The sequence below is a fragment of the Xiphophorus couchianus genome, chromosome 1 (assembly GCF_001444195.1).
Source record: "Xiphophorus couchianus chromosome 1, X_couchianus-1.0, whole genome shotgun sequence".
Taxonomy (NCBI): domain Eukaryota; kingdom Metazoa; phylum Chordata; class Actinopteri; order Cyprinodontiformes; family Poeciliidae; genus Xiphophorus; species Xiphophorus couchianus.
The window spans coordinates 2,431,261-2,443,971 of NC_040228.1; the positions used below are offsets into that span (position 1 = coordinate 2,431,261).

At 40.4% G+C, this 12,711-nt stretch overlaps 1 protein-coding gene and 1 long non-coding RNA gene across 3 annotated transcripts in view; one reads left to right on the forward strand and one right to left on the reverse strand.

Annotated features, from left to right (window-relative positions):
- LOC114144895 (plexin-A1-like) overlaps nt 1-12,711 on the forward strand; it is a 286,607-nt gene that overhangs the window by 82,123 nt on the left and 191,773 nt on the right. The gene's annotated exons all lie outside the window — the stretch shown is intronic.
- On the reverse strand, nt 12,059-12,634 carry LOC114144907 (uncharacterized). The gene is made up of 2 exons (XR_003595579.1): nt 12,229-12,634; nt 12,059-12,149 (listed from the first exon to the last, which is right to left on the reverse strand). It is a non-coding gene; the product is annotated as an uncharacterized LOC114144907 (long non-coding RNA).

The window sequence follows — 12,711 nt, forward strand, 5'->3', positions numbered from 1 at the left end:
AAAGTTGGTGCTGTTTAGAAAAATGTATGCCATGCCTCACTGTTTAGTGATGGAGGGATGTAATATTGTTGAAATGTATTGGATGATTATATATAGATAGGAAAAACATGTCCTATATACATATTAAATTCCTGGCCCCACTCATATTCAGAAGTCTGCATATTATTGCATAGACCTCTCTGCAGATCATTTACAGAAAGTCTACCTCCCTAATTCCAGTTTACATGCTGGTTGTCTTGTTGCATTGCCTAACTGTTGTACCATTTTTATTTATTTATTTATTTATTTGGTGACTAAATGCAATCACATTTGATGGGTAAACAATACAAACAACACATCAGCGTTTCATCATCATCATCATCATCATCATCATCATCATCATCATCACAGTTTTCCATTGTGAAGTCATGTTGGAGCAAACCATTCCAGGGCTTTCTGTGTCTAATGTTCCCTGTTCCTGAGTTGGTTTTCTGTGACGTCCACTGCTGATAAAACTGGTGGCGCCTCATGGTGTCATCATTCTGTGACTTATTATTTACTTATCTTCCTTTTCCTTCATTTATTCCCACTCTTTATTGCGTCATTTTTGCCGTTCTCCTCGTACTGTGTAAACTGATCAAGCACATGATCTTTGTACAGTTGAAAATGTTTTAAGTTTGATTTTTTTGTTATTTTGTAAATAACTTTGTGTTTCTCAACTGGGGGCTTATATGTGTATTAGGTGGACAGACAGGCAAACAGATGAGCAACCGGCGAGGAAATATATCCACTCTGATAGCAGTATAAAAAGGGAAGGACAAAGACCTGATGTTATTCAGCCATCTGGTGTGTGTGAGGGGGTGTGTGTGAATCTATATGTGTGTTCTTTCCTCTATTGTATCTGTATATTGTAGAGAGAATGACTTAGATTACCAAGACTGATATCAAAGTCACACTCTAGGACACGCTCCAACTGCTGGCAGTTGGAGCGCACACACACACACACACCCACGCCCACACCCCCGCGCACGCACACCCCGTGTCTCTGCAGCCCTTTGGTTTTCCCTGGGAAGCATACAAAGCACTCAGCTGCTGTGTGCGTGTGTGTGTGAAGGTTTCCCCTCTAATTGAAGTGTACAGTGACTTGGCAGGCTGCCTGATGTTAGGAGTCATATGGAGGGACAATAGAAGAAAGGAAGAGTGCACAGAGAAGGGGGCATACAAAGGGAGGGATGAGACAGAGAGAAAACTGATGGGACGAGAACAGAAAAAGATAGAAAGGACGAGTGGAGGAGGATGGAGAATGAAAAATCCAATGATGTCTGAAAATGTATTTGTAAACGGCTCTGTTATCTGATCCTAATGGATAAAATTAAACACTCATGAAGATATACGGCTGTTGTAGGCTCTGTCCAAGTAAAAGCGATAGAGCTGTTTGTATAATAAAGTCGTGATGATGTGGTTTTTCTTGAATTCAAACCACAGAAGTTTATTATCATGCTGTTCCTGCAGCTTAAAGTCCTTTAATGAGATGTAGTTTTCTTAGCCATGTGGAGTAAAACCCTTCTTCCCCACCTGTTGCTGAGTTTTCAGTCAGCTCTGTATCATAAACAAATGACGGGCTTTCCTGATTATCTTTTCCGGTTGTCATAGAAGCTTAAAGCGTAGGCTGTTTAGCAAAGAACACAAATAATTGTAGCGTTTCAATCAGATAAAACCACTCATAATTTTTTATATAGGAAACCTAAAAGTCATGCTGTGTCCAGACCCTACTGTATGCAGGCAGACTGTAAAGCAACAGTCTTCGGTATGGATGCTGCTACAAAGTCAAGAAGACTTTTAAGCTTTTAAGAACAAAATAAGAGGAAGAGAAACCAAAAAAACTCCAAGGGATTGAGCAAGAGCAAGACTTTCCATAAACAACAGAAAGGTTGGTTATTTAGCTGCACAATGTGCTACATTTTATCAATCTCAGAAGTACGGTACAGGACAGGTTTAAAATGTAAGCTCCATAATCATTTAGCTTTTGTTTCAAGTACTGGAAAAAAACATGTTTGACAGTGACTGCTCTCACACACAGTGTGACATCACCTCCACTCCTAATAAATAATAAATCAGTAATGGCCGCTCTTTGTGAAAAGGCTAAAGCAATGTATTTTCAACAATATTAATATGTCTTCTAATATTTCTTAAAGAGAAGAATTTGGTCAACACTTTAAAAAAATACTGGATATAAAATCCAGCCACATTATAAACAATCCGGGGTTTTTTAGGTATTGAAAAATAGAACTGTGACATTCCATACTGTATAAACTGCAGCTGCACTATTGATCGCAACAAAATAAGAGGATTTTATATTACCTTTAAATATTTAGATATTTGTTGATTCTCTTAAGAAAATTAAAACGTGAAAGTAGTAATCCTCAAAATACTCTGTTGGGTTTTCAAACATTATCAACATCATGAAATCATTATGACAATAAATCACAATTCTTATCACTATTTAAAAAATCTCAATAGTTATAAAGAATGCAAAATTGTGCATCCCTGGGTGCACATTTATATCTAATGTAACATTTGTAGTAAAAGAATCTTGTGTGAAAACATCAATAATACTGAAGTCTTCTGTATTTTCACTCCTAAGTGTGTGTGAGTTTGGTGGCTGTGCAGAATGTAGTTTCTCATCCCACGTTGAGCCTAGCAGGAGTCAGGATTTTCTATTATGAACTTATTTGTTTTCTATTTCTTATTCATTTGCAGCAATTCACCAGTGTTTGTTGTGCATGTCAAATATTGAAGTACATTATTTAGCACAGTTTTTAAGAGAGATATCTCAATATTAATGTATGCTAAGCTAAGACATTTGAGACCTAATTTAAGATAAATATCTCCCATATTGTGATATACCGTACTTATTTTTATCTGCTGCAATGTTCACTGATGGAAACCAGGAAGAGAACAAAAGTGAGCAGCCATGGTTACAGCCATACAGCACTGATGTAGAACGATCAACTGATGAGCCAGAGTGCCGAGGTTAATCCATCAGATTACAGCAGATTACAATGCATGAGGGATGTCTGAATGGAAGATTAGAGCAGAGAGATGATGGACGGAATAATTGGATGGATGGACTGTGGAGAGCGATAGACGGTGAAGGATAATGTGATAAATATTAGGAGCTTTCTATCAGCCGCAGTTTAACCGCTGGAGTAGTTGTACTGTGCATATACTGTATATTCTAGTTCTAGTTTAGATTGGATATAAGGCTTTTGTTGTTGTACTTAAAATGCATTTCCATTAGCTAGATTAGAGTAAATAAGTAATCCCAGTGAGCACGCAATAAGCCATTTAGTGAATCACCTGAATCTGCAAAAAACAGGGAGTTTACTCAAGATGCCTCCCTATTGCTATAATGCACAACGAATGAAGAAAAAGAACAGAAGTAGAAAGAAAGACAGTGAAATACAATGTAGAAGTACTGGGTCTTTAAAACAGGCAGGGAAAACAGATTAAAACAGGTTTTTATCTATTTTCCATTTTTAGTGCAAACGTTTCACATAACTTTGATCTAGCCTTTGCTGCTACAGCAGCTTCACCTGCTCTGGGAAAGCTGGGAACGTTTTGAAGAATGTTTATGGAGAGCATTAGTGAGGTCAGTTGCTGATGTTGGATGAGACGTCACCACTATAATTCATTCCAAAGGTGTAGTATTGAATTAAGGTCAGGGTTCTTTGTGGATTGGTCAACTTCTTCCACACCAAACTCCTTGTCTTTATGGACCTTGCTTTGTCATGTTTGAGCAGGAAGGTGCCATCCCCAAACTGCTTCAACAAAGTTGAGAGCATGAAATGGTCCAGAATGTTTTTGTTTCCTCAAGGATTAGGAGTGTCTTCCACTGGAACTAAGGGACCTGGAACAGCCAAATACCATAATTCCCTCTACACCCAACTTTAGACGTGGCTCAGTCCAGAATGACACACTACTGCATCCGACTCTTTGCATGTAAACTAAAGGCCACAAAAGTTGTGCTTTGTGCACTTTATACCAAATTGTGGTTACTCTACAGTTATTTCCAATTGTATTAATATTGTCATATTCCATCTAAGGTGCTTAAACACTAGCTATGTTCAGTTTGCTTTAAACAAACTCCAGTTTGTTAGCCTAGAAAGTGCAGTTCGCTTGGGGAAGTGTTAATGTGCAATCAAACTCTGATGCAGACAAAAAAGCGAACTCTGGTCAGCTGAACTAAGTCTCAGATCGGTTGAAGTGAACTCTGGGACAGTTCAAATGCATGTGATCGGAGACCACTCCAAAGCAGGAAGTGGACTAAGGTGCAGGGCCTTCTGGGTAAATGCAACCACAATGTTTCTTTCAGTGGTTCTTGGCGCAGCGCTGCCACAGGCGAGGAGGTGAATGGGTTTTTTCTAACAGTTTGGATTGTGTGACACAATGTAATGTGAAAAAGAACAGCTGAAAATGTAAAGAATGTTGCAATTGTGATCCCATAATTGCAACATCTATTCATACCTGATTGTCCAACAGACTATCAGGTGTGAATAAATGTTGCAATTGTGGGAAACACCCTAAGAGTTCACTGTAGAATATTTAGTGGTGATGAAATTTCACAACCTGACTGATGGCATCAGATCACAATCCTCAACTACGCCAAGCTCCTGAGAGTGACCCGTTCTTTCACAAGTGTTTATGGAAGCAATCTGCATGCTAGGTGCTGTGCTTTTATTTACCCGAGGCAACGGAAGTGTTTGGAACACCTGAATGCAGTGATGGGGAGGGGCCAGTGAGTCCTTTTGGTAACATGGTGTGTTGCCAAACACATAGAGTATTTCATCATATTTCCATTAAACATTCTCTTCCTGTGTCTTTCTTTCTCTGGTCTCTACACCCGGTGTTTATGGGTAAGCGACCCTAATTTCTAATCTCACCTACCGGTGCTACATCTAGTTAACATTTCAGATCACATAGCCAAAAGGGAAAAGCAGAAAGCATGAGGCAATGATGGAGTTAGTCACATTGACTGATCAAAAGAGGTGGTGGAGGGAGCAGAGAAAAGGGAAGGGAGGGGGACTGGCGGAGAGAGGCCTCTCCACATCCTCCTATATCTGTCCAAACAGCTTTCATGCCAGCTAAGAGTCTTGCCATTTTGGGGTTTTTTCCATCTTCCTTTTTTGTCGTCCTCTCCCTGCCAGATTGCTGACAGAATTTGGAAACAGGGATTAGAGAGGACAGATGCATGGAGATGGACAGATAACAGCTTTTGGAACACGATCGGCGTGAAAACTTTAGGAGTTGTTGCTGCAGCTCGGATGTTTGTACAGGCGTTCAGGTCTATGTAGTGTTTGGTATAATAATGATAGTGGGCCAACCTAGGCGTTTGTGACAGTGGAACACCTGTTTTGATCTAACTGGCATTGACCTTGCTGCTCCTAGAACCGATTCCACCCCCAGTAGCGTCACAAGCTTAGGATTTGCTCACATTTGGGTAGAAGTGAATTAGTCCGGTTGAGTGCACTGTTTCTGGACGATAAGGTCCAGTTACCAATGGTGATAAGGTCTGGCTTGCTGCCACAGTTCCTTTGGCAGGAAGGAGGTGGATAGAGACAATGTTGGGGTTCTACACCGGCCAAACAAGTATGTCCTCACTAAACATCAAGGTAAGTTTGAAGTTTTGGAGGCACAAACTGTGACGAATTGACTTGAATGCGTCATGAAACTGCAGTGTGAGGTGGTAAGGCAGGCACAGTGGAACCAGTTGCTGAGAGAAATGATGACGGTTTAATGGTGAAGAATGCACAAATAATCTCAAAGTCCAGGCAGCACAGCTTTAGCAGAAAGGCTAAGACTCACCACTGGTTGCACTGGTAACAAAAACCAAGACGCGACAGGAACGAGACAGAATCGATAAGGACCCGACAAAGACGCAGAAACACAGGTGGCATTAAATACACAGAGGGTAATAAGGGAACGAGACGCACCTGGGAACAATCAAGGGGTACACAGGACAACAAGGAGACTCAAAAGACACAGGAACCTAAAATAAACACACGGAAAAACACAAATCCTCACACAATATTTCTTTCTTTAAACACAGAATGACTCTGATTTCACACATATAGGGGAAATAAATGTAGCTAGAATGGAAAAAAGTGGAATTTGGAAAAAAAATGTTTTAAGATTATAAAACATATTGTTGCCTTGCAGCAAGAAGGTCCTGGGTTCGATTCCCGGCCGGGGTCTTTCTGCATGGAGTTTGCATGTTCTCCCTGTGCATGCGTGGGTTCTCTCCGGGTACTCCGGCTTCCTCCCATAGTCCAAAAACATGACTGTCAGGTCAATTGGTTTCTCTAAAATTCTCCCTAGGTGTGAGTGTGTGTGTGCATGGTTGTTTGTCCTGTATGTCTCTGTGTTGCCCTGCGACAGACTGGCGACCTGTCCAGGGTGTACCCCGCCTCTCGCCCGGAACGTAGCTGGAGATGGGCACCAGCAACCCTCCCGACCCCATTAGGGACAAGGGTGAACAGAAAATGGATGGATGGATGGATGGAAAACATATTTTATAGGGCTCTGCTTTTGCCCATGCTTTGAAAAATACTTTAAGATCAGACAGGTTGGAGGCAGAGCATCAATTGTCAGTTTTCAAGTCTGGCCACAGATTAATAACTGGACTTTGGCTAGGCCATTTTTATACATGAATGTGCTTTGATCCAAATTTTTCTATTCTAGAACTAGCTGATTTTTTTTTCCAACTACTATCAGCTTCCTCTGATAGAATTGTCTGTTGTTCTCCTGGATTTCTACTGCAATTAAATATCACAAAGTAGGGCTGGGCATTTATCGTATTGTTTAGCATTCATCAGGAAAAAAATTGTCATAAGAATTTTTATTTATTATTATCACAAAAAAATTAGGTTAATGTAAAAAAAGGGACCAAAATGTCAATTTGTTTCTACAGTATCATAAAAACGTCAGTAAATTTACATGAAGAAGCTTATTTAGAATATAAATTTTTTTCAAAAAGCAGCATTTACATTTCTAGCACCATGAATGAAGTAATAAATAGTTTTTATCACTTTAATCGTCACAATAGTACTAAAAAATATCGCAATACAATTCTAGGTTCATATCGCCCACCTTTACCACACAGACATTTTTTGTCAAAATATTTCAAAAACATAGAAAATCTTTTTTTTTATTTATATGTTTGTTTGTGAAATTAATATTTCGGTAACTCAGATTACAGTCAAGCTCATTTTTGCCAACTTTTGCCTCCTTCCAGCCAAGGAGGCAAAAGTGGAACGGAGCGAATCAAACACATGCGCTCCAAAGGCCCGTGGAGCGGGTTCAGAAGGCAGAGCGCTTTACATTACGGAACCCACAGAGAGCTTGGAACATGGAGGTCAAAGGTCAACAGCAAGGAAGTTTAATAAAGAAAGAGAGGGAGGACGAATTGGGGTAAAGGGGAGGACATTTGATGGATTGTTTCCTGTCTGTGTGCCTCCCTGCTCTCTCCATTCCCTCATCTCCTCCTCGCTGCATGATGGCTCTGTCTGCTCCGCAGTTTTAAGCGGCTGTTTACTAGGGAGTGTGTGTCCAAGGCAGTGTGTTAAATAAAGAGGAAAGTGCTCAGTCTCAATCACTTACAGTTTTAGCAGTCTGACCATGCTGCTTTGCAACTTATTTCTATCTCATCTGAAGAGATATGCAGGAGCAAGACATAGTTCCAACACGGAGAAGTACGTGGCAGTAAAATCATTGGAAAAACACGTAGAGGGCAAATCAAACAATGTAGCCTGCCACTGTTTGCAATTTGTGTCTGCTCTGAGTCAATCTTTGTCTCACTCTCCTTTTCTGTCTCCGTCTCCTCTGGGGTAAAGCGGCTATTCAACACATTCCTTTGTTTACCCTTCTAATTGGAAGATGTCTAGCTGTAGCGCCACAGCCTTTTATGGCATCGCAAGTCTGATCACACACACACACACACACACACACACACACACACACACACCCTCACATGCACGGATGGTGTAATCTAGCACAGCAGCTCTGAGAAAAGAACAAAAAGACAGAAGACAAAAAAGATCAAATTATCAGCTACATTTAATTACCCACAACTAGACAGACACAATAACGAAGCTAAATCCAGATTTGTCTGGGTTCACATGCAAGAGAGAGAGAGAGAGAAAGACGGAGTGTGCACAGGAATTTAGACTTTGTCTCTGCTGTGCAGCAGGGAGGTTTTTCCTTCCTTCTTTTTCTTTTTTTTTTTTTGAAGGCATTGCTGCAGAGTAAAGTGATGACTGCTTATCGGATTAGGGATCGCCGGATAATAAATACCCTTGTTTGATTTCTCCACCCATACTCCTTAAACATGATTACTGCTTTCTGTTACCGCCAGCATCACATTAAAGCTCGCTGCACAGCGGCACTGCCATTTGCATAATGTTTATAGAGATGGTAAGAAGCGATGGCTGCAGAGAGGATGGATGCCGAGGAATGCTGTCACTCTTCCTCCATCTTTCCTTGTCCTTCTTTATGCCATTTGTTGCTGCTTCCTGTTGACTTTGTTGCGACTTTACATCAGAAGGCTGCTGTCCTTTTGGCTGGTTTGGGATTTGTGGTATATTTTCATTGTTATTCACGCTCATATATTTATTTCTATCCCTAACCTAAACTGTACCCTAAGACAGATATTGTAAAATACAATAGAACTCAATGAACATGTAGTAGTTCATTCTTTCAGTGTCATTTAGCAAAATGTCAGTCTGGTATCGTAAGAAGCTGGACTTCCATTCCATAATCCCGCATCTTGACATTTCGAAAATGAATCCCCTTAACAGAAATACGCAAATTTTCTTTATTTTTTTTTATTGTAAAACATTTTGCCTCTAGGATTAGGTGTTTTTTTTTGGCCATTTTTGTTATTTAATGGAAACTGGAAAATGGTGATTTTTCGACATTAGTGGAATAATGACAAAGATTGGCACATATTTGTAACTGAAGTGCAGCTAGAGATGCTAGCATCTTTCATTTATGAATCATTAACATTATCACAAGTAGAGTTATACTAAAATATTGACTGGTGACCAAAATCAGACCATTTTCAGCTCTGCATTACCTCTGTTTTCAGCCAAGCTACTGTAATTTTTCACAAAATGGGACAGTCGTTGAAAAAATTATTAGCTGTTGATGGTTAATTTTCCATAAGCCATGTCATAGACATCAGAAAAAGCCATCAACTGGAGTAAAAGTTAAACTTTTACTTTATTTTTTATGGTTGGGCAAATTTAATGTAAAATGGGACCCCAAGTAATTGTGGGGGTTAGGGAGCAAAGCCAACTAGTTAAGATCCAGATACTCGAGATCCCCTCCAAAAATCTTTATAAGGGCCTCTTTTAGTAGGTTAATTACCAAATTGACCTTAATGTGCATTAGAATACACTCTGGAAACCGTCTTAGCACTACAACTGAAACCAAAATCTCAGGTCTTCCTTGATTCCCTTTTTGGGGTACAGCCAATCAGGGCCAAGCAAGATGAATACCTCTTAGGTATTCATTTTGCAAAAGTCAGCCAATGGCATGTCAGGTAGCACCCAGGTATTTCAGCTTCCCAGGCTGCATTTTCTTCCCAATATTTTAGATTTTCTCTTCAGAAAAATTTGTAAATAGGTGGATTTTCTGCAGGTAATTTAGAGTTACATTCCACAGAAATGTCTGAATACTGAGTACTGGCAATGGTCCTCTATAATTCCCAAAGCATGTTGGTAAAATGTCTCAAATCACTCAGACTGAAGTGTTCTGCCTGAAAACTCCTTATTGCTAGGCACAGAAAGCTCTGTCCCCTTCTTCCCTCCACATTCTGCCATAAAGTCTGTTGAAGTGGTGAAACCTCCTTGTTGTCAGATATCTAAGATCTTAACTGCATAAAAATCGAATAAATTCCAAAAATTTCCAGGAAATAGCTCAGAAGTCAAAGCAGAGCCAAACAAGACTTGAAAAGCGAAGCATTCTAAAATGTCAGAAGGCAGAGAAGAATCTGATGCGGTAAGATTTGTAATTCCACCAAGATGCAAATGACAAGCAAACCCTGAGCAGTTCCCTGAGAGAAACAGGGTTTTGAGAGTGATACAGTCATTTTATCTTCAGCAAAACTCAACCCAATACTCATTAGAACCACTCTCTCGCTCATACTTCAAATACTTCTTGGAACAGTAAACCAAAGATGTTACTGAAAATTAACATTCAGCTCTGTTATGGTTTTAACAACTATGCTTTTAATAGTTATATTGCTAATACAGGGACACCAATTAATTCTCCAGTTGGTAATTTAAGATATTGTTTGTTGATTACTAATTTGTGGCTAATCTTTGAAAATATTAAAACATTTTTATTGTATTTTTGTTCTGTTACATATACTGGCCACAGATCAGCTCATGGGGACTTGGCCTGTTCAATTCTGCAGACATCTAGTCCTGATGGATCTAATTGAACAGAGAGGCCTTTAGGTGACAGTAGAGCTGTCAGTGTTTCTGCGCACCAGATCCCCCATCTACATGCGAGTGTACATTATCTGTGAGTGAAAATGTCTCTGCTCTCCATTTTGCCCATGTAGGAGCGTAATAACCACTTTTTGAACCGATGACCCTGAGCTGAACTTCCCTCGTCTCTTATTCAGAGAGCATCCGTACAGAGCCTGCTAGCAGCAAGCTAATAACACCTGGAACGCTTGTTGGCTTTTTTTTCCTCCTCCTCCTCTAAAAAGGTCTTGTTCACTCCCATGTACTGTAAGTGCACATAAAACCCAACCCCCCACCTCCACCCTCTCCAGCCCTTGGCACAACTGTAAGGCAACCCTGTCTAGACAGACATCAGCCCCATCTCTCTCTCTGTCTACGGAGAAACAAAAAGTCATTTGTGGAAGACGTACAACCAACTCAGTGAGTGGTTGTAACACCCTAATCTAAGTTTGTTGAAAGATTTATTTGAGAATTTAATTAATCAGACAACCTCAAGCTAATAAAGTCAGTCGGCTGAAAGTCGATTTAATTGAGTTTGATTCCTTTTTTTTTTTTCTAAAAACACATTGAGGACTGATTGTATTAACCCACTTAATATCCTGATCCTTTCCCATCTCAGGTTTTTATTAAATAAAGGAGTTTTGATTTCAGTCACATAGCAAGCCAAATAAAAAGAGAATACCAATGCAAGAGCCGAGGAAAGACAGACATCAGGTCAGAGTGAGAAAAAAGACAGACTCTGCTGTCAACTTCCTCCAGGGAGACAAAGGTCTCCATTATAATTCAGTTGTTGTCTTGAATTTTACTTTGATGTCCAACGTTTTGGGCTTTTTTTTGCCACTGACTTAAAATGCCTAGACCAGTATGACTTTGTGTTTGTTTGAAATGCACAGTAAGCTGACCTTTGGATGCTCCCAGGCCATCGGTGAAACCAGCTTTAGTTTGATATTTTTTCTGTATTTTTAGTTGAGATGTATGACATTTTTCATCTTCTTGAACTTAAATGTTGACAAAAGATGACAGATGAAAAGCAGATCAATGGCTTTCTGATTGGACTAATGGTGGAAATAAAAATAAATACTCCAATGTGTACAGAGTGGTAGATAGGAGGCAGAACATATTCAGTCACTCAAAAACATACCACAAAGACTCAGTAAAAAATAATGATTTAATTAATTAAAGGAAATGTTATCCAAACCAATCTGGCTCTTAGTGAATGAGTCGCTGCTGCCTGAACCTGATACTGTAACTGGTTGCTTCACCCTTTGTAGTAACAGCTACCATCCACAGTGGAGTGGTCTCTTGCACAGACAGCTTGTTCAACATCATATCAAAGCATCAGAATAAATTCAGAACTTTGACTAGGCCTTTGCAAACCATCTTATTTTGATGGTTGTGCATTTTTAATAATTCAGAGATCGACTCTCTTTTATGCTTTGGATCAATGTCCTACTGCATAACCAAAGTGAGCTTATGCTAAGGTCAATCTGTCATGGTGGGTGATAGCCGGGTTACCCACATGCAAGAACACACCAAGAGAAGCGATATGAAACAACAATAATATTTATTTTGGTGAAAGGAAGAGGGGTCAGGGGAAATAGTTCTGGAACCTGGGACTGGAGGAAACTGGTCGTCAGACTGTATATGAGAAAAAGCGGAGTGAGACACGGGATTGGTCAAATGGAATAATTCTGAGAATCTTTCATAGGACGCTTACTTGAATGCGGAGGTTAGTATTGTCGAAGGTGGCGGCTGGAGAAGTGAGTTACCGTCGGAGAGCGAGCAGGTAAGCCTTGCAGCTGGAGAGCAGAGTGAGCTGACCTCCGAGCGGAGTTTCGACAGTTAGCTCCCGGAACATGAAACGCTGGCAGGCTCAGTCGGTGGCGAGGCACAGAGGATCCACGGGGAGGGACCAGGGAGGTAAGTGCACGGAGGAAGGCAACCGATTGGTAATACCAATGGCGTCGTGAGGAACACAAGGAAATCCAGGGGGGAGCGCTTGTCCACATCCAGGAGTCACAGGGCGATCACAAGGAAATCTGACGGGGAGAACACAAGGAGCGATCAGAACACAGGGAGCGATCATAGAAGGCTTCTTCCTAAGAAAAACGTCTACCAGTGAAGGCAAATACTCAGGCACTGGAGTGTCAGCTAGGCTGTCCTTATGAAGCACCTCTGCAGCTCTCGAAAATTAGACACA